Genomic DNA, 19,883 nt, shown 5'->3' with positions numbered 1-19,883 from the left:
AATAGTAGCTATAGCAATAAGAAAAGAAAAATAATTTGAAGGAATTAGAATAGGCAATGAGGAAACAAGACTATCAATCTTTGCAGATGATATGATTGTATATTTAGGGAATCTTAGAGAATCAATTAAAAATAACTAGTTAAAATAATTTTAAAATTTCAACAAAATTGTGGGATATAAATTAAACCCACATAAACCATCAATATTTCTACGTATTGCCAACAAAGTCTGTCAGGAAGAGACAGAAAGAGAAATTTCATTTAAAATAACTGCAGACAATATAAAATACTTGGGAGTCTATCTACAAAGACTAACTCAGAAAGTATATGAACTCATTTATAAAACATTTTTCATACAAATATTCAGATCTATTCAAGTAGAAATATTTAGTACTCATTAGAAGACTGAGCCAACATAATAAAAAATACAGTCTTACCTTAATTAATTTACTTATTTAAAGTAAATAAATTCATACCAATCAAGTTATCAAAAATTATTTTATATAGCTTGTAAAAATAATAACAAAATTCATCTGGAATGAACAAAGGTCAAGAATATCAAGAGAATCAATGAAAAAAAATATGTGAAGGAAGGTGGCTTACCAGTAACAGATCTCAAACTGCATTATGAAGTAGTAATCAGTAAAATGAGCTAGTACTGTCTAAGAAACAGAGTAGTCACTTGGGAGAATAGATTAGGTGGATAATACACAGTAGCAAATGACCATAGTAATCTTGTGTTTGATAAACCCAAAGAACAAAGCTTTTGGGACAAGAACTCGTTATTTGACAAAAATTGCTCAGAAAACTGGAAAGCAGTTTAGGGGAAACTAGGCTTAGACCAAGTTCGCATACCATATCCTGAGATAAGAGCAAAATGGGTACAAAATTTAGACATAAAAAGTGATATAATGAACAAATTTAGGAGCATGCAATATTTTATCTATCAGATTTATAGATAAGGGTAGAATTTATGAAAAAACAGAAGATAGAAAGCAAAATGGATAATTTTGATTATATGAAGTTAAGTTTTTATATAAACAAAACTAAATGCAGCCAAGATTAAAAGGAGAACAAGAAATTTTGGGGGAAATTTATATAAAGTTTCTCTGATCTTATTTCTCAAGAATATAGAGAACTGAGTCAAATTTATAAGAATACAAGTCATTCCCCAACCGATAAATGGTCAAAACATGAACAGGCAATTTTCAGAAAAAAAAGTCAAAGCTATTTATAGCCATATAAAAATACTTTATATAACTTTTGATTAGAGAAACGCAAATTAAAAGAATTCAAGTACAACCTCATACCTATCAGACTGGTTAATATTGACAGAAAAGAAAAATTACAAATGTGGGAGGGGATGTGGACAAATTGGAACACTAGCGCACTCTTGTTGTGAGTTGTGAACTCATTCAACCATTCTGGAGAGCAGTTTGGAACTATGATCAAAGAGGCATAAATTGTGTATACACTTTGACTCAGCAATACAACTATTGGATCTGTATCCCAAAGAGACTTTTAAAAAGGGGGTAGAAAGGACCTATTTGTACAGAAATATTTATAGTAGCTCTTTTTTGTGGTGTCAAGGAATTTGGAAGTTAAGGAAATTCCCCCAAATTGGAAAATGGCTGAACAAGTTGTGGTACATGATTGTAATGGAATACTATTGTGCTATGAGAAATAACAAACAAGACCATTTCATAAAAACCTGGGAAGACTTATTGAACTCAGGTAAAGTGAAATGGACAGAACCAGGAGAACATTATACACAGAAACAATAATATTGATAATGATCAACTGTGAAAGACTTAACTATTCTGATCAAGACAATGATCCAAGATAATGTCATAGTATTCATGCTGAAAAATACTATCCACCCCATAGAGAGAACTGATGAACTCTGAATGCATATTGTAACATGCTTTTTTAAAACTTTATTTCTACTGTTTTAATTTGTTTTTCTTTCACAACATGGCTCATATGGAAATATCTTTTGCATGACTTCACATGTATAATCAAAATCAAATCACTTGCCTTCTCAAGGGAGTAGAGGGTGGTGTGAGAGGGAAGGAAAGAATTTGGAGATCAATTTTTTAAAATGATTTTTTAAAAACATGCATGAAATTGGGAAATATATTGAAATTAAATGATTTTTGAAAATAAAATCTTTGAACACACATATTCTCCAGGCAACTGAATTGTCAAGGATTAGTTCCTTACATAAATGTACACACAATGAATATAACATAATTTGAAAAGATATATACCAAACTGTTATACAGATCAAGAAAGGTTTCATGTAGAAGGTTCCACTTTAGCTGAGTTTCAAAGAAAACAAGGAATTCCCATATGTAAAGGTGAGGAGAAAGTGAATTTCAGACATGAAGGACCATCAGTATATGAAGGGACTTAGATGAAAGTGGAATGCCATTTATTCACAATAGACAGATAGCGTAGCTGGACTGTGGAATGCAAGTTTGGGAGTAATGTGGAAGAAAACTGGAAAGCTAGGAAGAGTCAAGTTTATAAAGTGATATTTACCTTGTTAGAGGAAGCTTAATTTGCTACTAAAGATAAAGGGGAGCCAATGGAGTTTATGGAGCAGGTGGGAAGATGTGACATGATGAAACTGATGTTAAGAAAATAATGGCAAATGAGTTGAGGTATGGAAAAGTTTGAATCAAAGAGACGAAAAAGAATTGAAAAGATGTGGTTTAATATGTAATAGATTGCCTATTTCTATCTAATACATTCATCAATTATGTCATTCATATGTTCATAAATTATGCTTGTGAAGTTTTTCTAGACAATGAAAAATAGGCATATAGATTAGTAATTGTTGATATTATCTTTGTCTGTTTTGCTATGATAGCAATAAAAGTTTTCCCTACACTTTAAATATCTTCCTCTCTTATAGTTTCCTTGAGAATTGGTTCTCTCAAAATCATTAAAAATGTCATCACCTCCAGCACTGACCAGCTGGATGTAATCCATCTGTCTTTTCCATCTTATTTTTTTTTCTGTGCTAGTTTGTTTCGCTTCCCGTCTGATCCACGTTTTTCAAGTTTAAATATATACCTTCTATTTACCATTTGATGGTAAACAATTGTTCTTCTCTTCCAGTTTCATTAGTGATGACTATGTTTGAAGACATCCTGATCATTAATGTCAAAGGGGATGCCATAAAACAAGGGGACATCCAGCCTTAACCTTTCTGCATTTGAACTTTTTCAGCTTGATGTCCTGTAGGCATCTGTAATTTATCCCACCAAAAGAACTTATTCTCTTCCCCCCAAATTTAGCCCCTTTCTGAAAAACGCTTTTTCTTTCAAAGGTCCCTCCATCTTGATAGTCAAAAAGATCCACAACTTGAAATGTATCTTAAAATATTTATTCCTTCTCATCTATCTACTCAATTACCAAATTTTGACAATTTTATTTCCACAATATCTTTCAAATTTTCTTCTCTCCACTCATTGGTTATCTCTCTATTCCTAATACCAAGAAACTCACATGAACTATTCTTGCAATCGTCTCCTAATATAGTAATAATATCTAACTCCAGCCACAACCCTTTCTAATCCATCTTCTACACATTTGCCAAACTGATATTCCTAAAGTAGGACTCATCTAAAGTAGGATGTCATCTCTCTGATCAATAAATTTCTGTAGTTCTCTTTTGCCTTTAAGATAAAATAGAAGCCCAATTGAACAACTTTAAAATCTTTACAATGTGATTCCACTCCATGTTATGAGAGTTTTTGCTCATTACATACCTTCATGAACTCAAAATTCCAATCAAATTGAGCTGCTTGCTTTTTTTCCTGCATACAACATGGCATATCCCATCACAGTGAATAAGAAGGTTAGAAAAATAAGACCGAATTTGGGAATGCTTTCATTTATTTGCTCTTAAATATATAGATCATGTTAGTGAGCAAAACTACTTTCTCCTGTGGTCAGTGCTGAATTAAAATTGGCAGCCACATGGCACAGTGAAAAGCATTGAGCCTGGAGTCAGGAAGACTTGAGTTCAAATCCAGCCTCAGACATTTACTATCTGTGTAACTCTAGGCAAGTCCCTTAACCTCTGTCTGCATCAATTTCATCAACTGTAAAATAGAGGTAATAGTAGCACTGACCACTCAGAGTTCTGAACATCAGCTGAGATAAAATTTGTAAAGCAGTTAATACATTCCCTGGCACATGGTAGGTATTACATAAATGCTCATTTCCTTGCTTGTCATGGCCAAAAATCCTTGATAAATTACAGGACAATGTACATGTATCCAGTTCTACACTGGTAGCCCTTATACACAGATAGATATGCTTATAGAAATCATGAATTACAGAACAATCTGTACGCTGACAGCCCTTGTGCCCAGATTTCCTGTAGGAATAATGAAGTTAAAACATTCATTGGACTAAAATCAGAGAACTTTCTGCAATTTTCTGGTCAAATGCCAGAAAAACAACCCAGAAGTTTCATCTTTGTGCTGGCTCTCAGTCTCTCATCAGAATTGATTGAGACTCATGGCTGGAATTTTTTTTTTAATCTGACAGCATCTGAGTTTGGCCATGACCCCAGAAGGAGCATCATAGTCGGAAGTAGTGAGTTGTGATGCACCACTATTGATGATGTCCAAAGCTACCCTGTCCCTGAAAGATCTGAAGAGGAGGAAGAGTGGTAGTTGCTGCCAGTAGACAATTTCCTAGGACAATATTCCACTTTTCTTGTAGAGGGAAATTCAAACCTAGGTAAATCTCTGGTGGTCACAAAGACCACAACGAATAACAATAGCTAGTATTTTATAGTGCTTTAAAGTTTTTCAAACCACTTGAAAAATACTCTCTCATTTAATCATCACAGCAACCTTTTAGGAAGGGACTATTATTATCCCCATTTTAAAGATAAGGAACCTGAAGTTGAGAATTTAAGTGACTTACTCAAAATCACAGTGTCTGAAATTAGACTTGTATTTGGGTATTCCTGACTCCAAATCCAGAATTGTATACATTCTGCCACCTTCCTCTCAATTCCTGGCATCCTTTCCAATTGTGGATGTGGTTCTATGTATCTCTTCCATCATTCTAACCAACTGAAAGATGCAAATGAGGACAACATCCTGGACTCCATTTTCCCTTCACCTCAAAGTTCTTGTGTATTGTAGCTCTACTTGGTAGCCTCATTAAAGGTTGGCAGTGAGTTTTTCTACACATACCATTCTGTGACAAGGCTATTTTGAGATATCCTAGGCTTCTTCTCTCATAAAATAATTTTCTCAGAGAAGTCTCTGCCCCAACTCCAGTGTGACTCAGTAGAGAGTAACAGACTTGCAAACCAAATCCCAGCTCTCTCATTTGCTAGACAGATGACTATGGGCAAATCATTCCTTGCCCCCCTTACAACTTCAGTTTCCTACTCTATAAAATAAGGGAATTGAGTCAAAAGACTTTTAAGGTTTCTTCCAGGGCTAACTTTCATGATCTCCATGATATGTTTAAAAGTCCCAGATGTCATACTCTCCCATTTGCAAATTCTTACACTAAAATGATGCCATCAACAAAGTGGCCTGAGACTGATTGCAAGTGTGGCAGAAACATGGAGGCAGGTAGTAGAGAAGGATTTTATAGTCCCTATAATATATTAAGTAAGACACCTTGCCATGTAATAAAACTCTGCATAATAAGCCAGCACATGCACGGTGTTCATTATGGTAGCCAAGGAATAGATTTGTTAAATTATAATTGTTTTTATATTTACAATATCTCCAATAAATTAAGGTTTAGTACACTAATTAGATTGTACATTACAGTACCTGTATGTGCTATTTTAGTTCCCTCCACAGCTGCCAGATGGTGTAGAGCAGATGATTCTGTGATTAGGAGGCAAAGAATTTTAAAGAGACAAGTATAATTGCACCCGTTGCTAGCTATTTGCTGTTTTTTACCTCGCCTGCAGTACTGGCCCATTTATTTGCAACATAACATATTTAAGGAAAAGGAGGAAACAGTTTCACCAGCACTGGTCGGTGTGTTTTTTTTTCTGGATTTTCTTGCCATCTTAAAAATTGTTTAAATTCATTTACATAAAATCTATCTTTCTCATTATTTTAATTTTCACTAATATGTTGTATAAGATAATGCACTTGGGAAATTATGAGCTCATTTGAAGGTATTCAAGTAAGATTATCTGCTCTTTGTCTCTCAAATGAGATACTTAGTTTATTATTGTTAGTATTGTGATTGATAATAAACTCACATTATTATAGCACATTGCCATCCAGAATACATTTTCACATTTTATTTCATCTGATATTCACAACAACCCCATGGGGTAGGTGGTATAAAGAAATGAGAATCAAAGGAACATGCCCCAGGTCATAGAGCTAGTTAGTACAGAGCTGGGATTTCAGTACAAGTCTGATGATTCCCAGTCAGGTTGTCAGTAGTCAACAGAGAAAAGAATCAGCCAGTAGTCTGAAGACCCTGAGCTTAATACAGTCTTGGAAAGGACAGACAGACAGAGCCTGAGTCAGAAAGAGACAGAGACAGAAAGACATAGAAAAGACATAGAAACAGAGACATACACAGAGACAGTGGAAGTGAAGACCTCATATACAACAAAGAAAATAAGAAATATTTGTTATATTTTATTGTGTCTTATCCACTCAGTAAACCACTTCCCACTTTGACAATTCATGTATGTATATACGATATTCCTTAAAGGATTATAGAAAGGATTTCTAGAGATAATGAAGTCTCAGACCAGAAATTGAAGACCTTTGGGGCACAGATGGTGTTTGCAGTACTGCTGCTGCTGATGACGATAAAAGGAAAGGGCTTCAGAGAATAAAGACAGATTTTGGAATTAAAAAGCTATAGTGTTGGAGAATAAGATTTGTATTTGTGGGACATAGCTAAGCATGGAAGTATAGCCAGGGATGGTATACACTTAACAAGGGCTAATAAAGAATATTTTTGCCTGAAGACTTGAAAATTAAATCAAACAGACTTTAATTTTAAGATGTGGAAAGGAAAACTAGACATGTAGACATTTGACTAACATAGAGAGTATCTATAGTATAAGACAAACAGCAATAGAAAAGACAGAAAGTTCACAGAAAACAAGATTTAAGAAAGGAAGCAGAAAGCCTCTGGCCTCAATTCTATGTGTGAATGAGAATAGGAGTGGGATGTCTGTAGGATATAAATCACAATTCCTCTTCCTTGTAAGCAAGGTATAGTAGAACTTTACTTGGCATCACATATTCTGGATTCGAATCTCAACTCTGCTACTCACTAATTATGCCATATGTTTGGAGAAGACATTTGTTTATGTTTAATTCTCAGTTTGCTATTTTGTAAAATGGATACTTGTATTTCCTAAGTGATGGGGTGTAGTGCCAATGTGATATTCACAGCATCTATGGTGGTCATGAATATCCTGGCACAACTGTGAATTGTGAAATACAACAGATTCTCCATATGGAAGACAGAGCCAAAACATTTATTCAGACACCAGAAAGCCAAATCCATCATAGTAACAAAAATCTATACACAATAACAATGCAGAGAACAATGCCAGCCCCAAACCTTCATCCTGCTGGGCTTCATACAAACCAGCTCCATTAAACAAGTCACAAACAAGCTCTCTCACTCATACTGGCCAGCTGCCTGCATCCTTCAGTTCTGACTGCTCTCTCACTAATTTCCTCTCAGCCTGGCTTTAGTTCCACTTCTTCCTACTCCACCCATTCAGCAAACTTCTCCTACCACAGGTTCCATGTGACTCAGACTCATATGACTCAGCCAGGCCACATGGGCCTATTAATGAATGAGAAAGATCTCTCCATTTTAAATTACCATTACCTATTACAGACAGTCTCTCCACCACAAATGTCTCCAGTAAAGACTTCTTTTCTTAAATATATAGAGAATTGTAACAGAAATTTAAATGGGAAGATCTTTCTCATTCATTAATAGGCCCATGGGACCTGCTTAAATCACATGGAAACTTAAGTCACATGTAGTTGGACGGGTAGAACAGAAAGGGTAGAGCAGAGCTGAGAGGAAATTTGGTCAGAGTAGTCAAAACTAAGGGAGAGAGAGGAGGTAGACAGCTAGGCTTGTGAGTGTTTGTTTGTGTGAAGGCCCCAGCATGGGGCAGAGGCTTGGAAATGCCCTTGTCCCCTGCAATAATAATGTGTATTGACTTCTATGACTGATATGGCTTTCTGGTGTTGGGATCTGACTTTCTGATGTCTGAATAAATGCTTTTTTTCTGCTTTCTATACAGAGAGTGTTATACTCTTCAATTCCAAACTATGCTGGCATGTTCATAGTCTCCCTCAGTGCTGTAAATATTCCCTGGGAGATATAAGAACTGAGTCAAATTTATTAAACAAAAATAATAGCCATTCCCAAATTGATAAATGGTCAAAGGATATGAATAGGAAGTTTTCAGAAGAAGAAATCAAAGCTATGTCTTCAATCACTATTGATTAGAGAAATGAAAATTAAAACAATTCTGAGGTATCACATCATAATTAGGAGAAATAGCAAATGCTGGAAGGGATTTGGGAAAACAGATACATGAATAAACTATTAGGAGAGTTGTGAACTGGTTCAAACATTCTGAAGAACAATTTGAACTATGCCCAAAAGGCTATAAAGTTGTGCAAACCCTTTGATCCAGCAAAACTACTAGTATTTCTATACTCAAAAGAAATCAAAGATAAAGGAAAAAGATCTATACATACAAATATATTTATAGTAGCTCTTTTTGTGATGGCAAAGAAGTGAAATTGAGGGAATGAGTATCAGTTGGGGAATAGCTGAACAAGCTGTAACTGAAAATTATGATACATTATGCTCTATGATAATATATGATCTATCTAATATAATTATGATAGATTATGTTATAAGAAATGACGAGGGCAGAGTGGATTTCAGGAGGAAAAAACAAGGTAAAACCTATATGAACCGAGGCAAAGTAAAGTAAGAAGAATTGAGAGGCCATTGTACATAGCAACAGCAATATTGTAATGATGAGCAACTGTGAAAGGCTCTGATCAGTAAAATGATCTAAGAAAATTTCAAAGTATTCATGATGAAAATTGATAAACTCTGAATGGAAATTGAAATATTATTTTCTCATTTTATTTTTGCTTTTTTGTGATTTGGCTAATATGGAAATGTGTTTTGTATGAATTCATATGCATAATTGCTATCATTTTCTTGCCTTCTCAGTGGATAACGGAGTGGTGAGAGGAAGAGGGAGAATTTGGAACTCAAATTTACAATATTGCTATAAATAATAAAAATGTCTAAATTTTACCATTTAGTTAATAAAAGACTCTACCATTACCCTATATTACCAAAATATCTTATCATTCTATTTCTTCCTCTGCCTCACCCTTCCTAAACCAATTATTTGTCCTCATTGTGACTTACAATCTTTCTACTTCTCACAGACCATTGCTCCTGTTCTGAATTCTCTATCCTCCCTTTCCAAGTTTGACTGTATAATTCTACACTGTGCTCACCTGTCACATACACAATAACAATGCAGAGAACAATGCCAGCCCTAAGCCTTCATCCTGCTTGGGCTTCATACAAACCAGCTCCATTAAACAAGTCACAAACAAGCTCTCTCACTCATACTGGCCAGCTGCCTGCATCCTTCAGTTCTGACTGCTCTCTCACTAATTTCCTCTCAGCCTGGCTTTAGTTCCACTTCTTCCTGCTCCACCCATTCAGCAAACTTCTCCTACCACAGGTTCCATGTGACTCAGACTCATATGACTCAGCCAGGCCACATGGGCCTATTAATGAATGAGAAAGATCTCTCCATTCTAAATTACCATTACCTATTACAGACAATCTCTCCACCACAAGTGTCTCCAGTAAAGACTTCTTTTCTTAAATATATAGAAAATTGTATATAAATGCTCATTCTTTGCCAAACCTCAGTCCTGGATTATTGCTAAAATTAGATTTCTCTGTTCCTATTCATATGCTCCTGGATAGGACTGAAATTCAAGCAACCTTACATATTTACAAATATAAATTATATAAATTTATATTATCTAACTTCAACTGGGCCCTCTCTGCTGCAAGGCAGTTCTCTTATCCATCTCTAACAAATTCTCTATATCACTCCTCATAGATGTGACTCCTAACCTCTTTCATCCTCAAGCTTCCCACACCGACTCTTCCACCATCTATCAGAAAAGTAAATGAAGCTATTTAATGTTAGCTTCTCATCTCCACGTTTTTCATCTCAAAACTGTTTGACATCATCTTTCACTCTTCTGCTTTCTTCCAGTTTCTGAAAAGGAAGTGGCCCTTCTCCTTGCCAAGATCAGTCAGTGAAGAAATGTTTATTAATAACCTACTATGTGCCAGGCACTGTACTAAGTGCTAAGATCAGCTCCTCTATATGTGCCATTAATCTCATCCCTTCAACTTTTCTCTACCAGATTGCAACCTCTAACTCAAGCCTTCTACCCCTCCCTGTATCCTTGTTCCTTGCCTACTGCCTTCAAGCATATCAAAGTTTCCTCCATCTTCAAAAAACAAACAAACAAAAAAAAAAAACCCAAAACTTTCAGCAAACTCTATTTCCCCAAGCTATTATACTCGATGGTATCTTACCCTTTTATTTCAGCCAAATGCTTAAAAATTCTGACTCCTCTTACTGTCTCCAGTCCATCTTCTTTCACTTATTCCTAAACCTTTTGAGAACTGCCTATTTGATCCCATCACTTGGCTGAAACTCCTCTCTCCAAAGTTACCAACGATCTCAATTTCCAAAGCTTGGGTTCTTTTCTCAATCTTCATCTTTCTAGAGCTACCTGCCTACTGAACATCATTATCCACCCTCTTGTCTGTGATTCTCTCTTCTCCTGGTTCTCCCCTCTCTTTCTAAGTGCTTCTCCCCATTCTTCTTTGCTGGCTCATCATCTACATCACTGTTTAAGTGAATGTTCTCCAGATTTCTGTCCTGACTCCTCATCCTTTCTCTCTAGATATTCTGTCTTACTTACGAAGGTGATTTGCAGATATATACCCAGCATCAATCTCTTCCGAGCTTCAATCATTTGTCACCAACTGCCTCACAGACATTTCAAAATGAATGTGCCAGAGATGCTTCAAATGCAACATGAGATGCTTCAGACTCAACTCTCTCAAAAGAGATCTCATTAACTTTTTCCCCAAACCAACAGCTCTTCCAAATTTCCCTATTTCTATCAAAAGCACCACTATTCTTCCAGATCTCACACAGGAACAAAATCTTACTGTGTTTTCTCTCCGCTAGACTTTCAGATTGAAGAGCAGGAATGGTAGGAAGGTGATTCCTCTCCCACTACCTCTTCCCAAGCAATGGCAAATTACTGCCTTTTTCTTGCTGTTCTAAGGTTTTGGTTTTTTTTTTTTTTAATTTACTTTATTTTGCACAGGTCAGTGATTAGCAATCTTTAGAAATGCACATTTCTAGGCTTGAGGATTGTTTTATGGGTGCCCGTAAGTTTGAGAGTAGCTGAAATCAGAGGTGATACACCAACTATCATGAGGGAGAAGATTTTCTCAACAGTGTCCTTCAAGTCAATCGAAATTACCAATGACACGAACAACAGTACACTTGTAAATATTTAAATGTTCTCAGAAATAAAAGTACTCATGTTATATTTTTACATTTAATCTGCATTATTAACATTTTCCTCATCACTTGAAGTCCAGACAATAAGCAAAACAAGTCAAGCCCTGATTTATATCATTTAATGATTACTGAGGTATAAATGTTAAGGACCTTGCCCAACTCTCCAACCTGTCCATATTCTTTGACCCAGACATTCCATTACTGACGCTATCCTCAAGAAGACCATTGATAAGAAGAAAATCCTCATGTATACCAAAATATTTACAGCTGGGTTTTTTTTTTTTGTGATAGCAAAGAATTGGAAACAAACTGGGGGTAGGGAAAATTATGGTAACATAAAAACAAAAGACATCAATAAAAACATTTTTTTTAAAAAAAGGAATAATCCAAGTTGGGGATATTGAGGAGCCAGACAAAACTATCAGAGAGCCATCCAATGTGTCAAACTGTATTGTTAAAAATCTCTGCTCTTCTCTAGGGCTTTGAGAGACAGAGAGCCTGTGAATGATTACTAGCTCAGAGGTCCTATGATGAGAGACTTCAGTCAGTCAGCAAACATTTCTTAATCACCAAACATGGTGCTAAGAGCTGGTAATATAAAGAAAACAAAAAACCATAGTCCCTGCCCTCAAGGAACTCACATTCTCTCAGGGGAGAAAACATACAAATAACTCTACACGTATTAACATACTGTTAATGGAAGATAATCTCACGGAAATATCAATCAATTCCCTCCTCCCTTTCCCATTCCAAAATCTCCCAACTCCTGCCACATATACACAGGCATCACAGAAAATGGAAAATAAAAGGCATGGCCTGGTTTCATTAAGACAAGGCCTCTGGAGGCATCTAGGACTTCTTTTGGCATGCTTCTTTATGGGCATTGGTGTTTATTCCTTTACTACTCCAGTGGTTATGTTTAAGCTTTTGTTAGTGTTTATAGGATGTTTTTGGCTGCCTTAGATCTTGACCTGGATTCTTGGTTTTGATTAGCTCTCATGTTAAATGCTGCTATTATGTTTCTGTAGCTAAAACCTCTATACATTCCTAGACCTGTCATCAACACGGAGGGGTATGTTTCTCAGTGAGGCTAATTCTCTAGGGTGTTTATTGTACTCAAAGTGTGGCATAATGGAAAGGAACATAGACTTGGAGTCAGAAGACCTGGGTCATCGTTTGGGCCCTGCTTATGGTTATGTGACTTTTAGGGGAGAAAGAAGGAATGAGCATTTATCTAGTTTCTACTACGTGCCAGGCACTGTGTTTTTTGTGTTTCGTTAGTTTTTTTCTTTGTTTGTTTGTTTTGTTTTTTTTTATAAATATTATTTCATTGGATTCCCTCAACAACACTAGGACATAGATAGTATTATTGCACTCATTTTATAGATGAGGATAGTGAAGCAAACAGAGGTTAAGCAATTTGCTTAACACAGAGTTTGTAAGAGTGTCAGACTGGATTTGTATTCAGCTCTTTTTTACTCTGGGCCCAGCACTCTCTATCCACTGCACCACTAGCTACCTCTTTTAATAAATTACTTCTCTATTCTCATCCTCATTTGTCTCCTCTCATACTGATGGAGTGAAATTACTTTAGAGCAACAGAAATTAAAACAGCTCTGAGTTTCTAACTCACATTTGTTATTGGCAAAGATAACAAAAAAGGAAAATTCCATATCTTGGAGAGGCTGTGGGAAAAAAGGAACACAACTGTATTGTTAAAGACACTGTGAACTGATCCAGTTATTCTGGAAAATATTTTGGAGCTATATCCCCAAAATTTTAAGGCATGCATACCCTTTGACCCAATTATATACCAAACTTTGACCCAACTCTATACCAAAAGAGATCAAAGAACGAAAGAAAAAGAAAAAAAGTCGTATGCACCAAATATTTATAGCAGCTTTTTTCATAGTTTCCAAAATCAGGAAACTGAAGGGGCATCCATCTAAACAAATCATGACATATGAGGGTAGTGTCATGTTGTGTCATTAAAAATGATGAAATGGGCAGTTTCAGTGGACACAGGGAAGACATCTATTATCTGATGCAAACTGAAATGAACGGAATCAGGAAGAAAATTTACATAATGGCAAGATCATTATGCAAGGGGATAAAATCCTTGAAAGACTTTAAAATCCTAATTAATATAATGATAAATCACAAGTTCAGAGGACTAAAGATGAATCAGAATATCCAGAAAAATGATTGACCTAAACTCCAGAAAGAGACATGCAGTTTTTGGATATGACCAACGTTGCAATTTGTTAGTTTTTTCCCCCTTAGACAATGGATAATTGTAATGACAATTTTGGTTCTCTTTATTATCATTTTTTGAAAGTTGTAATGGAAAGAGAAATAATGAAAGCTTGTGAAAATAAATTTCATTTAAAAAAATGAAAATGAAGAAGTTGAAAAAATAGTCTAAAAAGCACATACCTACTCTGCAACTTTACAATTATTAGATAACAAAAAGAAGAGATAGACCCTGCTCTTGCAAGTTATAGACAGAAACCCATGTAGCTTTGAGAGAATTACATGATGAAATGAATATGAATAATGTCTAGGATGAAAAATCACTAGAAGAGGTTCCAAGTATTCAAAACTGTACAGTAAATTCTTGTGTGTATATCTAGCAATATTAGTATATATATATATATTATATATATCATATATAGGAGATAAAAATATGTATACAAATACATAATTATGCATGTATATTTGCATGTGTGCATATATACAATACATATATATATAAATGATATAAATCTAGCTCCTATTGACCTATTACTTAGATTCTGAATCCAGCCTTTTTGACAAATTCTGCTTTTTTTGTTATTGTTCTTAACTCCAGGAAAGTCATGTAATCCCCAAAACAAAATTACTTTTAAGGAGCTTTAGTCCCTCTTATCTTACCTCCTCATTATAGAAATAAGTTACATGAAGTTTAGAAAAGTAAAAGTGCCTTTTTCATTATAATGATATATCTGAGACCAGAATCTAGGTATCTGGATTCCTAATTCTCAGACCTAGAACCATAGAATCTTTGTTAAAAATTAATTAATTTATTTGTTTTCAGTTTTCTACAATCAATTCCACAATCTTAGATTTTTCTCCCTCCCTTCCTAAGACGGCATGAAGTCTTATATATGTTCCACACATACATTCTTGTTAAATACATTTGCACCTTAGTCTAGTTGCAAAGAAGAATTAAAATGAATAGGAGAAACCATAAAAACAAAACAAAACATTACACAAGAGAAAATGATCTGCTTCATTCTGCGATCCAATTCCATAGTTCTTTCTCTAAATGTGGAAGGCATTTTGCCTCCAGAGTCCATTGGGAATTTTTTAGGTCCTTGCATTGCTGTGAAGGGCTAAGTCTACCAGAAAAATTCCTTGCACACTGTAGTTGTTGCCGTGTCCAGAGTTCTCCTGGTTCTGCTCCTTTCACTCAGCATCATTTCATATAAGTCTTTCCAGGTCTCTCTGAAGTCTTCCTGTTCATCATTTCTTATAGCACAATAGTATTCCATTACATTCATATAACATAACTAATTCATTGTTGGTGGATCTGTGAGCTGATCCCACCATTCTGGAAAGCAATTTGGAACTATGCCCCAAGGGCTACAAAAATGTACATACCCTTTGACCCAGCAATGTCACTTCTAGGATTGTATTCCAAAGAGATCATAAAAATGGGTTAGGGTCCCAAGTGTACAAAAATATTTATAGCAGCTCTCTTTGTGGTGTCCAAAAACTGGAAATCTAGGGGATGTCCATCAATTGGGGAACCATAGAATCTTAACAGTAGAAAACATCTCAGAGGTAATCTAGTCTCACCTCCACCTAAACAAGAATTCCCCCTACAAAATGCTGAATAAATCATTATCCATAATTATCCCCAGTCAGGGACAACTCCCTCCCTCCCAAAATATCCCATTCCTCCTTTGATAGTTTTGTTATACTTTTCAAACTTCTACCTATTAGCTCCTAGTTCTGACCTCTGGGGTCATTTATGATACTTTTAAATTGTTCTTCAGTTATTTATTGTTCTTCAGTTATTTCAGCCATATCCAACTCTTTGTGACTCTATTTGGGGTTTTCTTAACAAAGATAATGGAGTAGTCTACCATTTCCTTCTCCAGGTTTTTTACAGATGAGGAAACTGAGGCAAACAGAGTCAAGTGACTTGCCTAGGGTAACACAGCTTGTAAGTTTCTGAGTCCAGATTTGAATTCAGGAAGAGCAATCTTCTTGAGTTTAGGTCCAACACTCTATTCATTGCACCATCTAGCTGCCCTATACAGCCCTACATGCCTTAATTTATTTATTAGGAAACACATAAGGACCTATATAGTAGTAGGGTTTTAGAAGCAGAGTTAAAGGGACTGAGTATTTAACAACTTTCCACACTGATATGACACTCATTCAGAAGACTCTGTGTTGTATTAGGGAAGACATAACATTTGCAGTCAAGACATCTGAGTTTAAATCTTATATTAACTAGTTGGGTGAGTTGGGGCAAATCACATAAACTTCTTTGAATCTTGGCTTACTTGTCAGAAAAGTGTAAATAATGACATTTGTACCATATATTTTAGAGCTATGTGAACTTGGACAAGTCACTTGGTCCCTTAGGACTATGAGTTCATGGATAGGATTATCATCTGTATTAATGGAGTTCCCACACAGAGAGTTATATTAACTTCTAGAATCATAGATCTCATATTAAAAAGTAATTTCTATGAGCTCCCTGATTAGCAAAAATTCCATACCACACAAAAATTTCCTGAATAAAGACATTGTGTAAATTTAATATGACTCAAAATGTCATGACTTCTCTTTTATTGCTTTTAAAAATAGTACTTTGGCTCCACGTTAATTGGATGTAGAATTTTTATTTTAATCAGCATCCAGATGTCCATATTTTCCAACACAAGGTCTCTAAGGTATCCCCATACAACCAATGTTCTGGCTTTCCATTAAAGTCTTTTAAATTAAACATGAAACTGGTATCTATCCTCACATCTGAGTCGATAAGGGGAAAATCATTACTGACCAAACTAGTGTTTTGAAGGTGACCAAAAGAAAAGAAAAAAATCAGCATTTTCCAGATGTGTAATGTTATTTATTACTTTGTACTCTCCCAAACAGAAAATCAGCATTTACCTTTTTTTCTCTTTGATTTTGATAGCAGGAAAAACATTATTCATTTACATTTACCTTCACAATTATTTTTTGCTGCCACTCTTTGCTTTCAGAAGTGTTTTTTTTTATTATTTAAATCCCAAAGATTTTTCACTCTTCCTTCATAACAAAACATTTTTCATTATGAATGAAAGATAAGTAATAGTTTTATATTTGTGTTTTTCCCCAATAGAAAATCTGCAAGAGGAAAAGAGGATGTTATATTCACCTGCCTTTTACAATCCTTTCGAAGCAATAAAAACTATGAGAAACAGGCAGAGAATGAAAGATACAGACCTCATGACATAGACACTAAGGCTAAAATTCCTGGGATAAGTAAATTTTATTGAATGACACATGTTAGTTCAGTTAGAACGGTGGATGAAAGCAACTATCTGAATATCATAGAATCACAGAATATATATTTTTAAAGTGACTCAGAGGTCATGTAATATAATCCATACCTGATCAAATATCTTTTTTTACAGCATCTCCAACAAGAAGAAATTCAGTATCCATTTGAATAATTCCAGTGATGAGTAAGGGACTCCTTCCTGGAGTACTGCTTTTCACTTTTACGAAGCTAACTGCTAAGAAGTATTTCCTTTCTAAGTAGCTGAAATCTAAATGCACCCATTGTTTCTAGTTCTGCCCTCTGGGGCCAAGCAGGACAAGTCTAATTCCTTTCTACATGAAAGTCCTTCAAATATGAAAGACTGGTGATTGCTGATTTAGTTTTAGTCAGGTTGTCTCTTCCAATCTCTAGCACAAATTTCAGTAAATGGTGCTACTTTTACAGTTGAAAAGTATTAATCTATTCCTAAGTCTTCCAAATAGGTGATGTTTGGAGAAATATTTCTGTAAACACGGGTCATTATTTTCAAAATGTCAACTGGGGAAAAATGAGCCCCCTCTTAAAACAGAGCAAATAATTTCTTCAAAGGAAAATGTTGCAATTGCTGAGACTGCAGCAAACATTTTATTTGGGGCTGATAAACCAGTCAAGTGTTTTCAAACATACCACCTTTTAACTTTCAATAGGGGTTAGCACCCCCTGGTGGAATTCCATAATGTTTTACAGCATCCTTTAATTCAGGGGTTCTTAACCATTTTTGTGTCATAGACCCCTGCTGCAGTCTGGTAAAGCCTATGGACCCCTTTTCAAATGTATAAAATTAAAATTTCTTTGCAAAAAAACTACAAAGGAAACCAATTATATTGAAATAAATTTATGAAATATGTATATAAAAAAAGCTTACAGACTCCACATTAAGAACCTCTGCTTCAGTTCTAGCCTGAAGAAAGATATGAGGAGGTGTAAACTCCTCCTAATGTATGGTGGGAGATGTTAAAACCAAATTCTTCATGGTTCTTTGTAGGCAGGATCTAAATGGATGAGATGCTAACTATACTGATGTCTGAAATTAGAGCAACTCCAAAATGAAAATTTTATGTTATTAATTGAAAACATTCTCTGCTCAGCAGTGTGAAAGACAAGTAAAGGTTAGGTGTGTTTCTACCACTGAAATTCAGTGCAGCTAGAGAGAGTGATTTTTTTTGTTTTTGCCAGGAAGACAGAAGCTATCATCATAAAGTATTTAAAATTGCTAACTATAAGGACCCTGACTCATCCAAGCAGTATAGTTTAGGGGGAAAGGTCTAGAGAAAGACCTAAACTCTAAAAACCCGGTCCTAGCACTAATTCTGTTATTTATTCGCTGTGTGACATCATGTAACCTCTCTAAGCCTCAGCTTCTTTCTGTGTAAAATGAAGACACTGCACCAGATGATATCTAAGGAACTTTCCAGATCTAATACCCTATGATCCAATAGGTTCATGAAAAAAAGTTGTTTCATGCTCTCATATTACTTTACTGAACATTTTATGGCAGAGAATGGACTTTGACACCTAAGTCTTGGCTCTGAAATTGACTAACTATATTCCCTCTTCCCCAACTCCCCCAGAAAAGCCTCCTCCCTCAAGAAATGTAATATCGCTAAGCCTGTTTCTTTATTATTAAAACGAGGGAAATAAAATACTTCTGCGGCTTACCTTACAGGATTGTTATAAGAAAAACTCTATAAATGTTAAAGTGCCCTCACAAAATGCGTAATATTATCACCATTGCTTTATTTAAGTTGAATATGAATAAATGTTGGGTTTGAAATCATAAAAAAATCCTATTCTAAGAGTTTTTTGGTTATCTCATTCTAGCCAGTCATTCAACAAGAATTATTAAGCACCTATTATGCGCCAGGTGCTTTACAAACATCATTTCATTTGATTCCCAATAACTGCAAGATATGTGCTGCTGTTATAAACGCTTTTTTACATTTGAGGTAACTGAGATAAACAGAGGTAAAGTGAATTGTCCAGAGTCACCGTTAGTAGGTATCAGAGGAGAGATTTGAACTCAGCTCTTCTTGAGTCCAGACCCAGCTCTCTTTGTACAACTCCACTTAAGGGCCTAAAAAAAAAAAAAGCAAAATAAAAAAAAAATCCCTCCTCTCATTAAAAAAAATGATACTTCAGAAGATTTACTAGGGCCTTGCCCTCTAAACGTCAGGATAGGTCTGGTTTTGTGGAAGGAGAACCTTTGCCTAGAAGTTCCCCATGCAGATGATCCCAGATCCTTGAAGGTTCTGGTGGTGATGAATGCTGTCTTTTGTAAAAGCTGTTTTGAGTAAGAAATTCACTATTACAAAAAACAGCTTCAATTTGTTATTGAAAAAACAATAGCATTTTAGATGTTATAGAGTTTGTAGTGATCATCTGGCCCAGTGCCCTTTCTCCCACATTGCTCATACTCCCATACTCCTCAAGAGAAATACAGGGGCCTAGAAAAGGAAAGTGATTTGTCCAAGTAACACAATACAATAATACCAAGGGGAGAACACTGGCTCTGGTATTCGAGGGTCTGGGTTCAAATCCTATCTCAGATACTTACTAGCTGTGGATTCTAGAATAAGTCACTTAATCTCCCTGAGTTCTAGCCTCTTCTGAAAAATAAGGGATTTGAGTTGCACTA

The sequence above is a fragment of the Notamacropus eugenii genome, chromosome 1 (assembly GCF_028372415.1).
Source record: "Notamacropus eugenii isolate mMacEug1 chromosome 1, mMacEug1.pri_v2, whole genome shotgun sequence".
NCBI lineage: Eukaryota > Metazoa > Chordata > Mammalia > Diprotodontia > Macropodidae > Notamacropus > Notamacropus eugenii.
This window is presented reverse-complemented; position numbering follows the sequence as displayed.